Genomic DNA, 16,941 nt, shown 5'->3' on the forward strand with positions numbered 1-16,941 from the left:
AATCTAGTGGTCACTATGAAAGGCAAACCAAGAAGAATCACAAGCAAACTCAATCATGTAGAGCAACCTTTAAATCAATTGGTCATGTCATTAAGAGTTGCAATGCAATTTAGATTAATCTTATAGGGTGATCAATCCTAATCTAATCAATCTCATGCAAAACTATGTCAACCAATTGAATTGCAACAAATCAACCAATCAAAGAGCATCAACTAGCATTTCCATTAATCAAACATGCTTCCCCCTTTCCCTAGCAACTAATCTACTCACTAATCATGGTGAGATTCAAAACCAAATAACTAGATATTGTATTGAGCATCATTCTATATCAAAATCTAATAGAAATCAAAGTATTCAATATTATCAAACTCAAATCCAAGAAAAACAAGCATCAAGCAAAAAGAATCAAATAGCAAGTAAGTAAGACATGAAAGAAGGAAGAGATTCTCACTAATATTGATGATTGAAAATGAAGAAATCCAAACTTGATTGATCAAATGTTGAGTTACAAATCCAAAACCAAGAACTCCTCTCTAACTTCTCTCTCTAAAACTAAGCTAATGAAATATTATCAAAAAGTTGGATTCAAAAAGGAAATACAATTCTATTTATAAGCTAAGAAGAAATCGGCAGCTCCCGCGCCCTCTCCCGATAGACCCGCGCCCGCGGAAAAATGGGTACGGAACCCTCCGCGGGCTGTCTGGGCAGCACCCGCGCCCGCGGCATCAGGGGCCCGCGCCCGCGGCAAAATCCCCTGCTCCCAAAGGCTGATCAGGGGGCCGCGGTCTCTTTGAGTGGAGAGGCCTCTCCATTTTGCCCGCGCCCGCGGGAAGCCCTCGGGGCAACCGCGGCTAGTTCCTGCCAACTTTTGGCAGTTTTGAGCATCATAGGCCCGCGCCCGCGGCTTGATGACCCGCGCCCGCGGCCTGGTGGAATGCCTTGGAGACCTCTCCGAGGCCTCTCCAAGGCCTCTCTAAGCCCTCTCTAGCCAAATGCTTCTTCCTTGCTTGATCATTGAGGTCCCGAATTGTATCCTTTGCCAAGGTGAATCTCACAATACCTACACAAGTAAGCAAAGGAAGGAAATAAAAGGGAAAAAGAGCAAAATAAAGGAAAACACGATAAAAACACGAGAATCATAAAGAAAAGAGGAAAAAGGAGAAACTAAAGGAAAAAGGACTAAAACTAAGAGAAGAAAGCAACAAAAAGGGAAAGAAATAACCTAAAAGACTACCCTATGAGTGCCATAAATGACACTCATCAAATTCCCCCAAGCTAGACTTTATCTCGTCCCGAGCAAAACAAAGGCCAAGAAGGAATAAGAAGGGACAAATAAAAAGAAAAAGAGGGGTAAGAATTTACACTAGGACTCACTGTCGTAGGAATCACGGTTGTTTTTAGCTACAACAAGCCATTTTGAACCCCTAGATCGCTCAAGAGGACGAGTGATGCTCTCGTAAGGGTATCCTAAGAGTTTACCCATAACTCTCCACCAAACCCCCAAGAGGCAAACCAAAGAAAGAAAAGAAAGAGGAAAAAGGAAACAAAATCTTTACGAAATGGACTTTACAAAGAGACTATAATTCAAATGAATAGGAACCTTTCTAAAGTGAATTATGGTATGCACGTTATAAGATACCTAAGGTTGATTGAAACATAAATATGCTAAGCATAGGAACTAGTTATCACACTCCACCTTCATCCCAAACAGTCTTACCGCGTTCCCCCTACTAATCTCATATCTCCCCTTAGTGAGCATCTCATAGATTCTGCGAAGGAACCGGAAAAAGATCAAAGTTTTTAGGCTACTCGACATCTTGATTTCGCATCCCCTTTCCTTAGTCCACAACCTATGATTCCCTCCACCGATGAAAGACTCAACTCCTAGGTCCAAAGGTCTTCCCCAAGGTTGTAACGTAAGGCAAGAAAGGTTAAGGTAGGCTAAAAATTTAAAATTTGGTGGTTATCCTAAAATGTGAAGCAAAGACCGGCCAAATCTCAACACCAAACTTAAGTAATCACCAAACAAAAATGTATTAACACCCCCAAGCTTATTCAAAGAAATACTCTACTAAAATAAGACCAAAAAGCGTGAAGACTTAACGCTTCCCCCCCCCCCAAGCTAAAGGAAGCATTGTCCTCAATGCAAAGAGAGGTGAAAGACACTTGGAGTATATATATATATATATATATATATATATATATATATATATATATATATATATATATATATATATATATATATATGTATTTTTTTTTTGAAATTCTCATACACCTTTAAAACATTAGTCCTTGCCTCTTTCTTAGTTCGGACGGCTTTTACAAAAGCATTTACCATTATTCACAAAAACGACTCAAATATGTGTACCAAATCGAACCAAACCCAAACTTCATACACCGCAATCACCAAACATTGACCCTTGCTTCACAAAAACCAAAAAGATAGAGAATGAAACAAAAGGCTCAAAATATCTAATTATGCGGCTTGAAAAGAGGGAAGAAGGCTCAAAGGGGTAACAAGTAGGTAAATGTATCCCAAATCCAAAAAAAAAGGTAAACATAATAGGGACTATCCTAAAAAAATAAAAATAAAAATACCTCCCCGAAAAAGCTGCCTTTGTCCTTCCTAGGTAGTTCGGTCACGGTCTTAGGAATCATATGCTAAGATTCTAGATTAGGTTTGCGAAAATCAAGGATCCATGCCGCTCATGCAAGAATTTGATGAAAGCTTGAACAATTATACATCTCACATGGTTGTAGCAAAAACTCACTAAGGTTGTCAAATCAAAGATAGGGAGCAACTACCTACATGCCACAGACGAGTAGAATCCGGCTTCATGATCCCCCTAGTTCTAGACAACTATCTTAGCATGCTTTATCCTAGAATCAACCAAACGTAATCTCAAACCGTGCATACCATAATTACCTAGGAAGACTATTATTCAAAAGCAAGAGTCCATTGCATACAAGTCCGACATTCAAAAAGAGAAATAGTAAAAAGAAAGCCTCAAAAAAAAAAAAGATATGCACACCAACAAGAACAAAAGATAAGAAAAGAAAAGAAAAGATGGAAAACTAAGATAAAGATAAGAAAGGGAAAGAGGAAAAGGCAAAGATGCAATCATAACACGTTTATCCCAATCGACATACAAGTGGTCTAATGGCCACATCGCCAAAGACCCCAAACACACTAGGTGTTAAATTCATACATCCTCGAACCGTTCAACTTCCCCTAAGTCTAATCTTAATCTAAGCAACCAAGAAAACAAAGAAGTGAAAATAAAAAGGAGTAAAATAAGAAAGGCCTCACCAAGCGTCCGTGCTAGACTAAAGTACCCAAAGAGTAAGAACGAGCTTCTCCAAAGGGTTCCGCAATCCAAAGCATGAGCTACGAACAAGGTGAGTAAAAGAAAAGAAAGCTATATATATACAAAATGAAATTGTTAGTAACTTCCAAACAAAAGCAAACAATAAAAAACACTTAAACACTAACTATATACAAAAACCTAGAAGAACCCATCATCATCCAAACCAAAAATTTATTTCTTTGTTTTTTTAGAAAGTTCCCAAAAACCATCATCCGAACAAAAAATCAACAACAAGCAACAGAACATCGAGACCAATAGCCAAGATCCACCAAAAACCTTATCAAAAACTTCCCACCGAGCCCAAGGTGCCGCCCCCATGCTAACACATCCTTTTTGACCCTCCCCCCTCACAAAATGAAAGCATCGACCCCGATGCCGACAAACATGCAAAAATAGGGAAAAGGGGAGAACAAAAAGGGAGACAAATATGCAAAAAGGGGACTATTGGCCACTGGGGCCGGCACCATCATCACCTCCAAAACCATCACCCTCATCCCGACCTCCGGTGAAACCGGGAGGAAATCCATAATGACCCTTAAATAGGTCTTGTTGGGATGGGGTCAATTGGTCAAAGGGCTCTTGTTGAACAAGGGGCTCGGGGTGACGGGGGTCAACATAATAATAAGCGGGGTCACCCCTGTAATCACTCCCCCCCGAGACCCTATAATCATAGGGCGGGAAGTTGCGCCTTGGCACATCGGGGGTCTCAACCCCTTGCCAATAAGGGTACGTAGGGAGACCGTGACCACCCCGGCAAGGTACCGGCCCTTGTTGGGGCGGCACATAAGGATAGTTGACCGGGGGTGCGATCTCCCCCCTACGTACACTAGCGTCATACAAGGCTCTAGTTTGATAAGATAAAGTTTGGTGGTCAGAAAACATACCTTGCATGCTCAATTGCATGCGTTCCATGTGGGCTCTCATGGCCTCCATTTCCCGGAGATAAGCATCTCCTTGGAAGTCTTGTTGTTGTTGTTGATGTTGATGTTGTTGTTGTCGTTGTTGTCTTCTCTCTCTTCTTCTTCCTTGAGCATCCTCTTGGAAATGCTCATGTTGTTGATGAAACGGTTTTTGTTGTTGTTGTTGCTCCTCTTGTTCTTCTCCTCTTCCTTCCTCCTCCTCCTCATGCACTCCCTCAAACCCGGCTCCCTCAGCAAAATCTGCATCCTCCTCCATCTCATCCTCATCTATCCTACCATTGTCCCTAGGGACCATCCAAACATTCCTAGCTTGGCAAAAAATGGAGGTAGCGGCCGGGTTAGGGAGAAGGCAATGGTGGGTATTCCTTACTAGCCAAGAGTAGGTACCGGCTCTCCTAGTACTAGTTATGAAACGGAGGGTGTTAACCTGCCTCAAACTAATCCAAATGTCTTCACTCCCTCCAACTGGAGTGCAAGACTCTAAGAACCGCTCTTGGTTAAAATACCGCACTAAACGGGTCACCATGCCCCCACAATGAATTTCCCCCGTCTTAACCCCATGCATGATCTCCTTGCAACACTCCATGAAAATGTACCCAAAGTTTATCCTAGATCCCAACTCCGGCTTAGTAGCCATCCACAAGACCATGATCTCCTCTCGAGACAACTTTCCCAAATCTTGCTTACTATAAACCGAGTACCCGAGAATTCTATGTAGGATCCTAAGGGCCGGATGAATGATCTCACTAGCAAGGGAAATTTTGGAGTCAAACTGTTTTTTGTGGGCTATGGTTCTCCACCAAGCAACCTCATTGTACTCACTTTGGGCAAGGGAGATTAGGGGCTCGAAGATATCACCATTTGGGTTGAAACCTAGGGCAACATTAAACTCGGCTAGGTTCATGGTGTGCTTAACATTGAAGAGTTGGAAGGAGATGATGTAGTCGGTTTCCCCTACCCTATTGAATTCAAAGGTGGAGAAAAACTCAATTGAAGGCTCCAAGTAGGTTCGGGGGTTAGATTTCAAAAACTCACCCAAGCTAAGGTTTTCGAGGAGTACATCAAGGTCATTATCTATGCCTAGCTTGGCCATGTCATCACGAAAATAATGGCGGGTGGGTCTAAACTTTCGGTCTTTCATTTTATTATAGATGGGCAATTGTTTAGACCGGTTCCACAATTTTAGAGGTGGTAGAGGAGGAGGGGCGTCATCTTGGTTTAGGGAATGTGTTTGGGATTGAGGGTTTGAGGATTGGCCTTGAGAAGATTGGCCGGGAGATTGGTTCGGGCGCTTTTTGCTACTCTTAACTTTTCTCAACAAATTCATTTTTTTTACCACACAAGTTCACAAAAATTCACAAGAAATAATCCAACTCCCTCAAACAAGCAACAAACACCTCAAACACTCACAATCCTCCTTTCAAATCCAACCAAACCCCCAAAAACTACAAGGTACCTGTTTCAATCAACACAACAACCAAAATTCTAACAACAAATACCAATATTAACAATCATCCATCAAATATATGCAAGATTTATCAAGTAAAATCAATCATCACTCAAAAATACCAAATTTCACAAAAATAACCATAATCATGCTCAAAATGAAGATAAACCAACCAATGTAAAGAAATCAAGTGAAATTGACAAGAATAATACAAAGGTTAGAAGTATACCAAGATTGGAGACTCAAATCAAGCTTAGAGCACCACACACTACCGAAATTTGCCGAAAAACCACGAGAAACTTGAGTAAAAGTGATGAAAATGAAGAAATAAGGTAGATTTTGTGAAAATGTGATGGAAAATTTGAAGAAAGGAGTAAGGATTTGATGATTTGGGGTTAGGGTTTGAGTGTATGCAGAGAGAGAAAGGGGAAAATTAGAGAGGAGATGAGAAAATAAGAGAGGAGAGAGAGGGAGAGGGGTGCGTCCGGGTTTATGAAACCCAGATACCCGCGCCCTCTCCCGATATTGCCGCGGTCTCGGGAACTCTCCCGCGCCCGCGGAGAGACCGCGGGGAAACCGCGGGGAGTTCCTGTCAAAAATTGAAGGAATTATACCTGATGTTAGCCGCGCCCTCTCCAGATTTGCCGCGCCCTCTCCAAAACTTCCCGCGCCCGCGGAGTGACCGCGGGGCAACCGCGGTAAGTTCCTGATCCAAAACTTAGAAATTTGCTGAAATAGGGGCCGCGCCCTCTCCAATTTTCCGAGATCTCTCTTAACTCCCCCGCGCCCGCGGAGAGACCGTGGGGCAACCGCGGGGAGTTCCTGATTGTATTTTCCTTTGAAAGCTGGAGAGGCCCCCGAGGTCTCTCCAAGCCCTCGGGGAGCCCTCTCCCCTGCACTCTAAACTCTTCATAAAACCCCTTCTTTCCACAAGTGATGACAATAGGCAACCTACAAAACAAACATAAAACCAACACAACATAAGATCAAAAACTAATCAAGGAAAATGAATAGAAAAGAAAAGAAAAGAAAAATGAGATGAGAATCCGGGTTGCCTCCCGTAAGCGCTTTTGGTTAACGTCGTTAGCTCGACGCGAATCACTCCACTCAAGGTGGCTTGAAAAGAATCATCTTGTGAACAAGACCAACAAACACTCCATCAAAGTATTTCTTGAGCCGATGACCATTAACCTTAAATGAAGATGACGAATCCAAAGGAGAAATTTCCACGGCACCATTACCAAAAACATCCTTTACCAAGAACGGACCACTCCATCTTGACATGAGTTTTCCGGGGAACAACTTGATTCTAGAATTGTAGAGGAGGACTTTGTCACCTACACCAAACTCCTTTTTCTCAATCAACTTGTCATGAACCTCTTTGGATCGAGCTTTGTAGGTGCTAGCACAATCGTAAGCATCAAGTCGAAGTTCCTCTAACTCATGAAGATCCAACCACCTCTTCTCTCCCGCACTTGCTAAGTCAAAATTGATCTTCTTGATGGCCCACAAGGCACGATGTTCAAGCTCAACCGGGGGATGGCATGATTTGCCATAGACAAGGCGATATGGAGTGGTACCAATGGGTGTCTTAAAAGCCGTCCTATAAGCCCATAGAGCATTGATAAGTGACATTTATGTCACTCCTAGGGGTAGTTTTAGGTTATTTTCGTGTTTATTTTCCCTTATTTTACCTTTTATTCTCTTGTTTTCTTTTTAATAAAGTTTCTTGTTTATTTCTTAGTTTTAGTATGTTTTATTTAATTTCTTTATTTAGTTGGTTTCTAGTTTGTTTTCGTATTTTATGTGCTTTTGTTTTATTTTATTTGGTTCCTTTCCTTTGTTACTTTCATAGTTTTATTTAGTTTTAAGTTTATTTTATTTACTTGTATAGGTTTATGTCTTTATTAGTTTTACTTTTATTTCTCTTATTTCTATTTTTACTTTTATTTATTTTTATTAGTTTAGTGTTACTTCTATTTTTCTATTTTATTTTATTTGTTTCTATTTTATTTATTTTATTTTATTTGTCTTGATTTCTCCTCGGTTTTTGTGTCTAGGGTCCCGGGTTTCATGTCAAGTGAGTTCGGAACTCGGGAACAAGTCAATGTGTGTGAAGTTCTTTTGCTAGCTGCTGACTGTTGCCCACCTTAACCTTCACCCCGCCATCTCCTATCCTCCACCACACCAACTAAACACCAATTCCCCTGCTCCCTCATTTCCCCTGCTGCCCAGCCACGCATCTCCCCTCACAATCCCTCACACTCCCCTGCTTCACCCCATCAACAACAACAACAGCAGCAACTAACACCACCACGGTTCACCACCTCTGCCACCATCTCCTCCACACGAACCGACTCCAAAACACCAACACGCAACCCTCACTCACTCAACAACAACAGCTGCAACAACAACAGCCGTCACACCGACACCACCCAACACCCCGCAACAATCACCAACTCACCTGCGAACAGCCACCACCATCACCAATCACCCCCGCAACAACCACCAATTACCACCAGCCACCGTCATCCACCATCTTTAACCTTCCCCTGCTCCTCACGCACTCAACAACAACAATAATCACAGCAGCAGCCCCAAATCAGAGCAGCCCGCAACCCATAGCTCCAATTCATCTCAATTTGCAATACCCTTCAGAGCGGACGCTCACTCCTCTGAAGCGGCCGCTCCATTCTTGGTTCAATTTCACCAATTTGAGGCTGAAGATCAGAGCGGACGCTCCGATGAGTATGAGAGGCCTCTCCGAGTTTCGCGTGTGAGATTGTACGAATTAATGAATTTATGCGGTTGTGATTCCTTCCATTAATCGAACGACTGGTGATTGAGTGATAATTGCTTGATTACCGTTGATTATTGTTATTAATGGTTGATGAACGGTCGAGATGGTGATGCGCTTCAATGGAATTCAGAGCAGCTAAAGAATACGAAGAAGAAGAGGGTCTGTTGCTGTGTTTTTGGGGGATTTGGGTTTAAATTATTTTCTTTTCTTTTTATTTTTATTTCCTTCTTCCTTTCTCTTTTATTTTTCTTTTTATTTTCTTTATTTATTTTTCTTATTTTCTTAGCTTAGTATTTATACCCATTTTTGGGGTAATTAGAAAAAACTTATCATCCATATTATTCTACTCTCTCTAATTAGTTTTAGGAGAGCTTCTCTCTCTAGGTTTAGCTTAGGATTAGGGTAGTTTAGAGAGATAAAGTGAGGGTTTCACCATTGTTGAACTTGGATTTTGAAGAAGAAATTGATCATCTTTTCTATTGATTTACATCTTCAATCAATGAGAATCTCTAACTCTCTCTCCTCTATTTTTATTGCTTTATTTTTATTATTATTTTAGTTGTTGGTATTACTTGTTAATCATGTTGATTCTTGGTTATTTGTTAATTAATCTCGTTATTATCATGATTAGTGAGTAATTTCCCCATTAAGGGGATGGTTGTGGTGTAGTTGGATCTTGAGCATGTTCTAGGTTTAGAGTTGATTTATTTGTGATTAAAGTCTTTATATGCTTAATTTTTTTTAATCTTCTTGCAAGTGCACATTGTTGGTTGATTAAAGGTGAATCTTTGCTAACAAGGAACGGAAGTTGACTTAGTTAAGGTTCATTATTATCGATTGTTATTTGATAGTACCTCCTAGTATATGGTTCTAATGTGGAAGCATAGAGGCTATGTTAGGAGAAGCCAATTGACCCCGGAAGGCGGCTAGATTGGATCTTTTATTTCGATATTTGAGCATGTTTAGTTCATAATTAATTCAACTTCTATGCTTTTGTTTATGTTCAAGTGAATGCTATACCTAAACCATTTCCCTTAATGTTTTATTTCTTGTTTTAGCATTTTTAGACTTTAGTTTATTTATCTCCTATTCCGGACTAGCTTAATTGTCGATAACATTTGGTGGTGTTTATCCGTTCTCTGTGGTTCGACCCCTATGCTTGCCTTATACTCGTATTAGGTTTGTTTAGGTTGTATAAATTGTATTTGATCTAGGGATAGACAATTGACGACGCGTTTATTCCCTTGTCAAATTGGCGCCGTTGCCGGGGAACGGCTTCCATTACCGTTGTGTTATCTTATTGAGACTAGTCCATTGTATATATTTTTCCTTTGATTTATTTTTGTTCTCTTTGTTTTGTTTTTGTTATTGAAAAATGGCACGTTTTTCTTTTCCTCAATATGATAGTGAGCCTTTTTATGTCTATTTCCATAGACTTGTAGAGTTTTTGAACTATAATGGTTGTAATCCTTGTGAAGCTTGTGAGATTTGTTATTGTGGCATGAATGAACAAACGAGATATGAAGTTGAAAGTAGGTTTCATGGTGAATTTCAAGCACTAACGGTTCATAGTGCTTGGAGCTTTTTTGTACGGTTCGCTAAGGATGTACGCAATAGGGCATGTAATGTTGCTAATTTTGATTCTCAATGTGATAATAGTTTTATTGGTGGCATGAATCCCCATGATTTGTCTTGTGATCCTATATGTGAACCTAGTACAAGTGATTTCAACTCTTTTTCTCCTATTGTTGATGATGAATCTCATTTGCTTGATTATGCCCCCTTTACCCAATATGATGATGCTCATGTATATAATGTGAATGATCCTCCCTCCTCATCTTCTTGTTCTTACATGGCTCCAAACAATTTCAATACAACCTTGTGATCATTTGTTGGAGAGGCAATGGCCTCAACCCACTTAGAAACATAGTCCACCGCCACAAGAATATATTGATTCCCGTATGAAGAGGGGAATGGTCCCATGAAATCAATTCCCCACACATCGAACACCTCCAATTCAAGGATAGGTTGTTGAGGCATCTCATTTCGCTTGGAAATGTTCCCAACTCGTTGACATCGGTCACACGACTTAACAAAGCCCCATGAGTCCTTGAAGAGATGTGGCCACCAAAAACCACTTTGAAGAACCTTGGTAGCGGTCTTGGAAACACCCATGTGCCCACCACTAGGGTCCGAGTGGCACATTTTTAAAACACGAGGCACCTCTTCATTTGGAACACAACGCCTAAGTAAGCCATCAACCCCACGTTTGTATAAGATAGGATCATCCCACAAATAGTGCCTTGCCTCTCTTTTGATCTTCTTCTTTTGGTTCTTGGAGAAAGAGGGTGGAAACTCACCACATGCTAGAAAATTGACCAAATCGGCATACCATGGGAGTTCCTTCACCTCTATGGCATACAAGAAATCATCAAGCATTTTATCTTCTATTTGTAGACCATCATCATGAATTTGATCCCCTTCAAGGCGAGAAAGATGGTCCGCCACAACATTCTCCGCACCCTTCTTGTCCCTAATCTCAATCTCAAAAGCTTGCAATTCAAGCACCCATCGAATCAACCTTGGCTTGGACTCTTTCTTGGCAAAGAGATACTTGAGGGCCGCATGATCCGTGAAGACTATGGTCTTGGAACCCAACAAGTAACATCGGAATTTCTCAAAAGAGTGCACAATTGCCCAAAATTCTTTTTCCGTTGTTGTGTAGTTCTTTTGAGCCCCATTGAGAGTCTTGGACATATAGTAAATCACATGAAGTTTCTTGTCTACCCGTTGTCCCAAAACACCTCCAATCGCCCAATCACTCGCATCAACTCAAAAGGAAGATCCCACCTTGGGCCTTGAACAATAGGAGTAGAGATTAGGGCCTTCTTCAATCTATCAAATGCCTTCAAGAATTTGTCATCAAAATTGAACTCAACATCTTTTTGAAGAAGGTCATTTAGGGGCTTAGCAATGAGTGAAAAATCCTTAATGAATCTTCTATAAAAACCCGCATGACCAAGGAACGATCTCACTCCTTTGACATTCACCGGAGGTGGAAGTTTCTCAATCACATCAATTTTGGCCTTATCCACCTCAATGCCTCTATTTGAAATCTTGTGCCCAAGCACTATACCTTCCTCCACCATGAAGTGGCACTTCTCCCAATTCAAAACAAGATTGACTTTCTCACATCTTGCCAAACACTTCTCAAGATTCACAAGGCACTCCTCGAAAGAAACACCCCCCACCGAAAAATCATCCATAAAGACCTCCATTTCCTCCTCCAACATGTCTCCGAAGATACTCATCATGCACCTTTGGAAAGTAGCGGGTGCATTGCATAACCCAAAGGGCATTCTCCGGTAGGCAAAGGTCCCATAGGGACAAGTGAATGTAGTCTTTTCTTGATCATTAGGGTGGATGGGGATTTGGAAGAATCCGGAATACCCATCGAGGAAACAATAAAACTTGTGACTTGTTAGTCTCTCAAGCATTTGGTCTATAAACGGAAGAGGGAAGTGATCCTTCTTGGTAAATGTGTTTAGACGTCTATAGTCTATACACATCCGCCAACCGGTGACCGTCCTAGTTGGAATGAGCTAACCCTTCTCATTCTCAACCACGGTCATGCCCCCCTTCTTTGGAACGACATGGACGGGGGAGACCCACCTAGAGCTAGAGATGGGGAATATGATTCCCGTATCCAATAGCTTGGTGATCTCCTTCTTAACTACCTCTCCCATTTGGGGATGTAGTTTCCTTTGTCGTTCAATAGAGGGAAGGGCGCCTTCCTCAAGGGTTATGTGGTGTTGGCACAAAGCGGGGCTTATACCTTTAAGGTCATCAATTGTGTACCCCAAAGCACTTTGGTGTTTTCTCAAAACACCACATAACGCTTGAGCTTGGCTCTCGCTCAAGGATGCACTAACTATCACGGGTAAGTGGAATGAGGGCCCAAGAATTCATACCTAAGGTGTGATGGTAGAGGTTTGAGCTCCACCATAGGCACACCATTACCTTCTTGTGATGTGGCCACTTGCAAAGCTTCATGGCTTGAGATTTCCAAACATGTTTGCTCATCCACGTCCTCCACACTTCCATCAAGTAACTCCTCATAGAAATTCATCTCCTTTCATGAAGCACCTACCTTGTCTTTGTTCAACAAAACATTCTCAAGAGCATCGTTAGAAGTGAGCAAGTGCTCATGCATGGAAGACACAACAATATCAAGTGAATCAATCATCATACAATTTTCCAAAGAAGAACATGGATACTTCATGTTCTCATTCAAATCAAATTCTATAACCTCTTCTCCTACCTTAAGGGAGATCTTAGCACTCCTCACATCAATCATGGCTCTCGAGGTAGCAAGAAAGGGTCTACCTAAAATGATCGGAATGGTGGCATCCTCATCCATTTCAAGAACAACAAAATCCACGGGAAACACAAATTTCCCCACCCTCAAAGGGACATCTTCTACCTTACCTTTTGGAAATTTGATAGACCTATCCGCTAATTGCAAGGTAATGTTAGAAGGTAAGAGTTCCCCTAGCTCAAGTCTTTGATAAACCGAATATGGCATTAGGCTCACACTAGCTCCCAAGTCACATAAGGCATTATCAATTTGCATCTTGTTAATGACACAAGGGATGGAGAAGTTTCAAGGGTCCTTCTACTTGGGTGGCATTTTGTTCATGATGATAGCACTTCAATTTTCGGTCAAATTGATGGTCTCCACAACCTCACAAGTTCTTCTCCCACTCAAAATGTCTTTGAGGAATTTGGCATAGTTTGGCATTTGGTTAATCACATCGGTAAAAGGTAGAGAAAGGTGGAGTTTTTTTAGCATCTCAATGAATCTCCCAAATTGTTCATCCAATTTATGTCTCATGAACTTTTGTGGGTAGGGGAGTTTGGGTCTCACAATCTCTTTCTCTACTCTCACCTCTCTAGGTGTCTCAACGACTACCTCATCCAATGATGCCCTATTCCCCTCATCCTCAACCAAAACCTCCCTAGGAATCTCCTTATCTACACCCTTCCTAGGCAATATCTCCTCAAGAACCTTTCCACTCCTAATAACAATAGCATTCACGGGTTTCTTGGGGTCAAGACCTTGGGAAGGTAAAGAAGAAGGGCTTGCATGATCTTTCAAGGCATAAGCAAGTTGAGAGATTTGGTTTTCAAGCATTTTATTGTGGGTCATCATTTCATTGAATTTTTTATCACTCACGTCCATGTATATGTTCAACAACTTGGTTTGATTCTCAATTATCTCCTCCAAATTTGTCCTAGGTGAACAAGGTTGAGAATAGGAACTTTCACCTTGAGTTTTTGGAACAAACCCGGGTGGGGGACCTCTTTGAGAATTATTTTGAAAATTACCCCGTCCTTGATTGTTCCAATTACTCCTATTTTGACTTTGGCCATAGCCTTGATTATGGTTTCCACCACCTTGATTATGGTTACCACTACCTTGGTTATGATTTCCATAACCTTGGTTTTGGTTACCATAACTTTGGCCTTGATTACCATAATTTTGGCCTTGATTTTGGCCACTATAACCTTGATTATTATAGCTACCACGAGAACCTTGGTTCCCTTGGTTTCTATAACCATCACCTTGGTTATAGTTGTCAAAATTGCCTTGGCCTTGGAAGTTCCTATTCCATTGACCCCTTTGATTATCAAACCGTTGACCATTATTATTCGACACATAATTCACATGTTCACTCTCATGGTTATCAAACTCATCAACACATTCATTAGGACAAGCACTAGACTCATGATCATACGATCCACATGCATCACAAAACAAGCAACCCATAGGCATATTATGTGAAGAGGGAGGGGGTTGAGAGTTAGAAGGAGTACCTCTCCCCTTAAATTGGGAGGGAAGATTCGAAGCTTGAGAAGGGGAAGAAGTGCTCTCCAACTTAGCTTTGATTGCGGTGACCTCCTTTCCTAAGTTTGTCATTTGGGAGGAAAGGTTGTTGATTGCATTTAGATGGTCCACCGAGTACAATGAAGATTGCTTGCTTGAAGAGTCCCTCTCCCCATCTTGCCAATCCCTATAGTATGTCACCACGTCCTCAATGATGTCCACAACTTCTTCTTCGGTTTTGTTCATGATAGGGCCCCCGGCCCCTCCATCGAGGCATGACTTGCCTTGGGGACTTAAACCGCCATAGAAGATTTGAATCACTTGGTATGTGGGGATGCCGTGGTGAGGGCACTCCCTTTGATACTCTTTGAATCTCTCCCATGCTTCGTAAAGGCTTTCACTTGGCCTTTGCTTGAACCCTTGAATCAAGGCTCTTGCCTCCGCCGTCTTCTTTTGGGGGTAGAAGCGGGACAAGAAAGCCTTTGTGACATCGTCCCAAGTTCTCAAGGAGTTGGGCTTCACCTCTTTGTGTAGCCACTCCAAAGATCTTCCTAGTAGAGAGAAAGGGAACAACTTGAGGCAGATGAATTCTTGAGAAACCCCATTGACTTTAATGGTGTTGCAATATTTTTCAAACTCCTTTAGATGGTTCAATGGGCTCTCATTCTTGGCCCCACTATATTGCCTTCTCTCAATCAAGGTGATCATTGCCGGCCGGATTTCGAAGTCATTTGCCGGTGTAGTAGGTGGAGCTATTCCGCTCTCAAACCTATATGCCCCGGGCACTGCAAGCTCCTTCAAGGCCACTCTAGGATTTTCACCCATGCCTTGCTCTTCTTGAATTTCTTCTTCACTTGAAGAGCTATAACCCAAGGATCTATTAGCAACTCTTCTTCTTGAAAGAGTTCTCTCAATTTCCGGATCAAGGGGAACAAAGGAACGATCACGGGTTCTATGCATGCAAAACTCAAAGAAAAATATTAGTAGCACGGCTACAAGTGTAGCCTAAAGAAACAAAATCTTTTTGTATTTTTTTTATAAAATGAAGTAGACTCAACAACAAAAGCTAAGCACCAATAGCATTCCCCGGCAACGGCGACATTTTGACAAGAGGAAAATGCATGTCGTTATCTACCCTTTCCCCAAGCCAAACTAAATTTGTAAACACCTAACCAACCTTATATGAGTATAGGGCAAGTTAAGGGTCGATCCCAAGGGAATGCAATGATGAAAACTAAAGTCTAAGTCAAGCTACCTCGGAGTCGAAAATGAGATTATGGTTGGTGCTAAAATGAACTAGATCAAATTCAACAAGTAATCAAGGGTCTAAACATTAGGGATATGGGTTCCACATGCAAGATCAATGATAATGCTAGATTAAAGCTCAATCAATTAATTCAAGTATTGCAATGGACAAACAATAGTAGCAATCAAGAGAGTTCAAATGCTATCTCCTATAGGCAATCTAGTGGTCACTATGAAAGGCAAACCAAGAAGAATCACAAGCAAACTCAATCAATTAGAGCAACCTTTAAATCAATTGGTCATGTCATTAAGAGTTGCAATGCAATCTAGAATAATCTTATAGGGTGATCAATCCTAATCTAATCAATCTCATGCAAAACTATGTCAACCAATTTAATTGCAACAAATCAACCAATCAAAGAGCATCAACTAGCATTTCCATTAATCAAACATGCTTCCCCCTTTCCCTAGCAACTAATCTACTCACTAATCATGGTGAGATTCAAAACCAAATAACTAGATATTGTATTGAGCATCATTCTATATCAAAATCTAATAGAAATCAAAGTATTCAATATTATCAAACTCAAATCCAAGAAAAACAAGCATCAAGCAAAAAGAATCAAATAGCAAGTAAGTAAGACATGAAAGAAGGAAGAGATTCTCACTAATATTGATGATTGAAAATGAAGAAATCCAAATTTGATTGATCAAATGTTGAGTTACAAATCCAAAACCAAGAACTCCTCTCTAACTTCTCTCTAACTTCTCTCTCTAAAACTAAGCTAATGAAATATTATCAAAAAGTTGGATTCAAAAAGGAAATACAATTCTATTTATAAGCTAAGAAGAAATCGGCAGCTCCCGCGCCCTCTCCCGATAGACCCGCGCCCGCGGAAAAATGGGTACGGAACCCTCCGCGGGCTGTCTGGGCAGCACCCGCGCCCGCGGCATCAGGGGCCCGCGCTCGCGGGGAGATGACCCGCGCCCGCGGCAAAATCCCCTGCTCCCAAAGGCTGATCAGGGGGCCGCGGTCTCTCTGAGTGGAGAGGCCTCTCCATTTTGCCCGCGCCCGCGGGAAGCCCTCGGGGCAACCGCGGCTAGTTCCTGCCAACTTTTGGCAGTTTTGAGCATCATAGGCCCGCGCCCGCGGCTTGATGACCCGCGCCCGCGGCCTGGTGGAATGCCTTGGAGACCTCTCCGAGGCCTCTCCAAGGCCTCTCTAAGCCCTCTCTAGCCAAATGCTTCTTCCTTGCTTGATCATTGAGGTCCCG

At 41.7% G+C, this 16,941-nt stretch overlaps 1 non-coding gene across 1 annotated transcript; it reads left to right on the top strand.

Moving 5' to 3' along the window:
• Window positions 1-14,756: 14,756 nt before the first annotated feature.
• LOC145618831 (small nucleolar RNA R71) lies at window positions 14,757-14,862 on the top strand. The gene has a single exon (XR_014108065.1). It is a non-coding gene; the product is annotated as a small nucleolar RNA R71 (small nucleolar RNA).
• The last annotated feature ends 2,079 nt before the right edge of the window (window positions 14,863-16,941 follow it).

Source organism: Chenopodium album, chromosome 26 (genome assembly GCF_948465745.1).
Source record: "Chenopodium album chromosome 26, dcCheAlbu1.1, whole genome shotgun sequence".
Lineage (NCBI taxonomy): Eukaryota > Viridiplantae > Streptophyta > Magnoliopsida > Caryophyllales > Amaranthaceae > Chenopodium > Chenopodium album.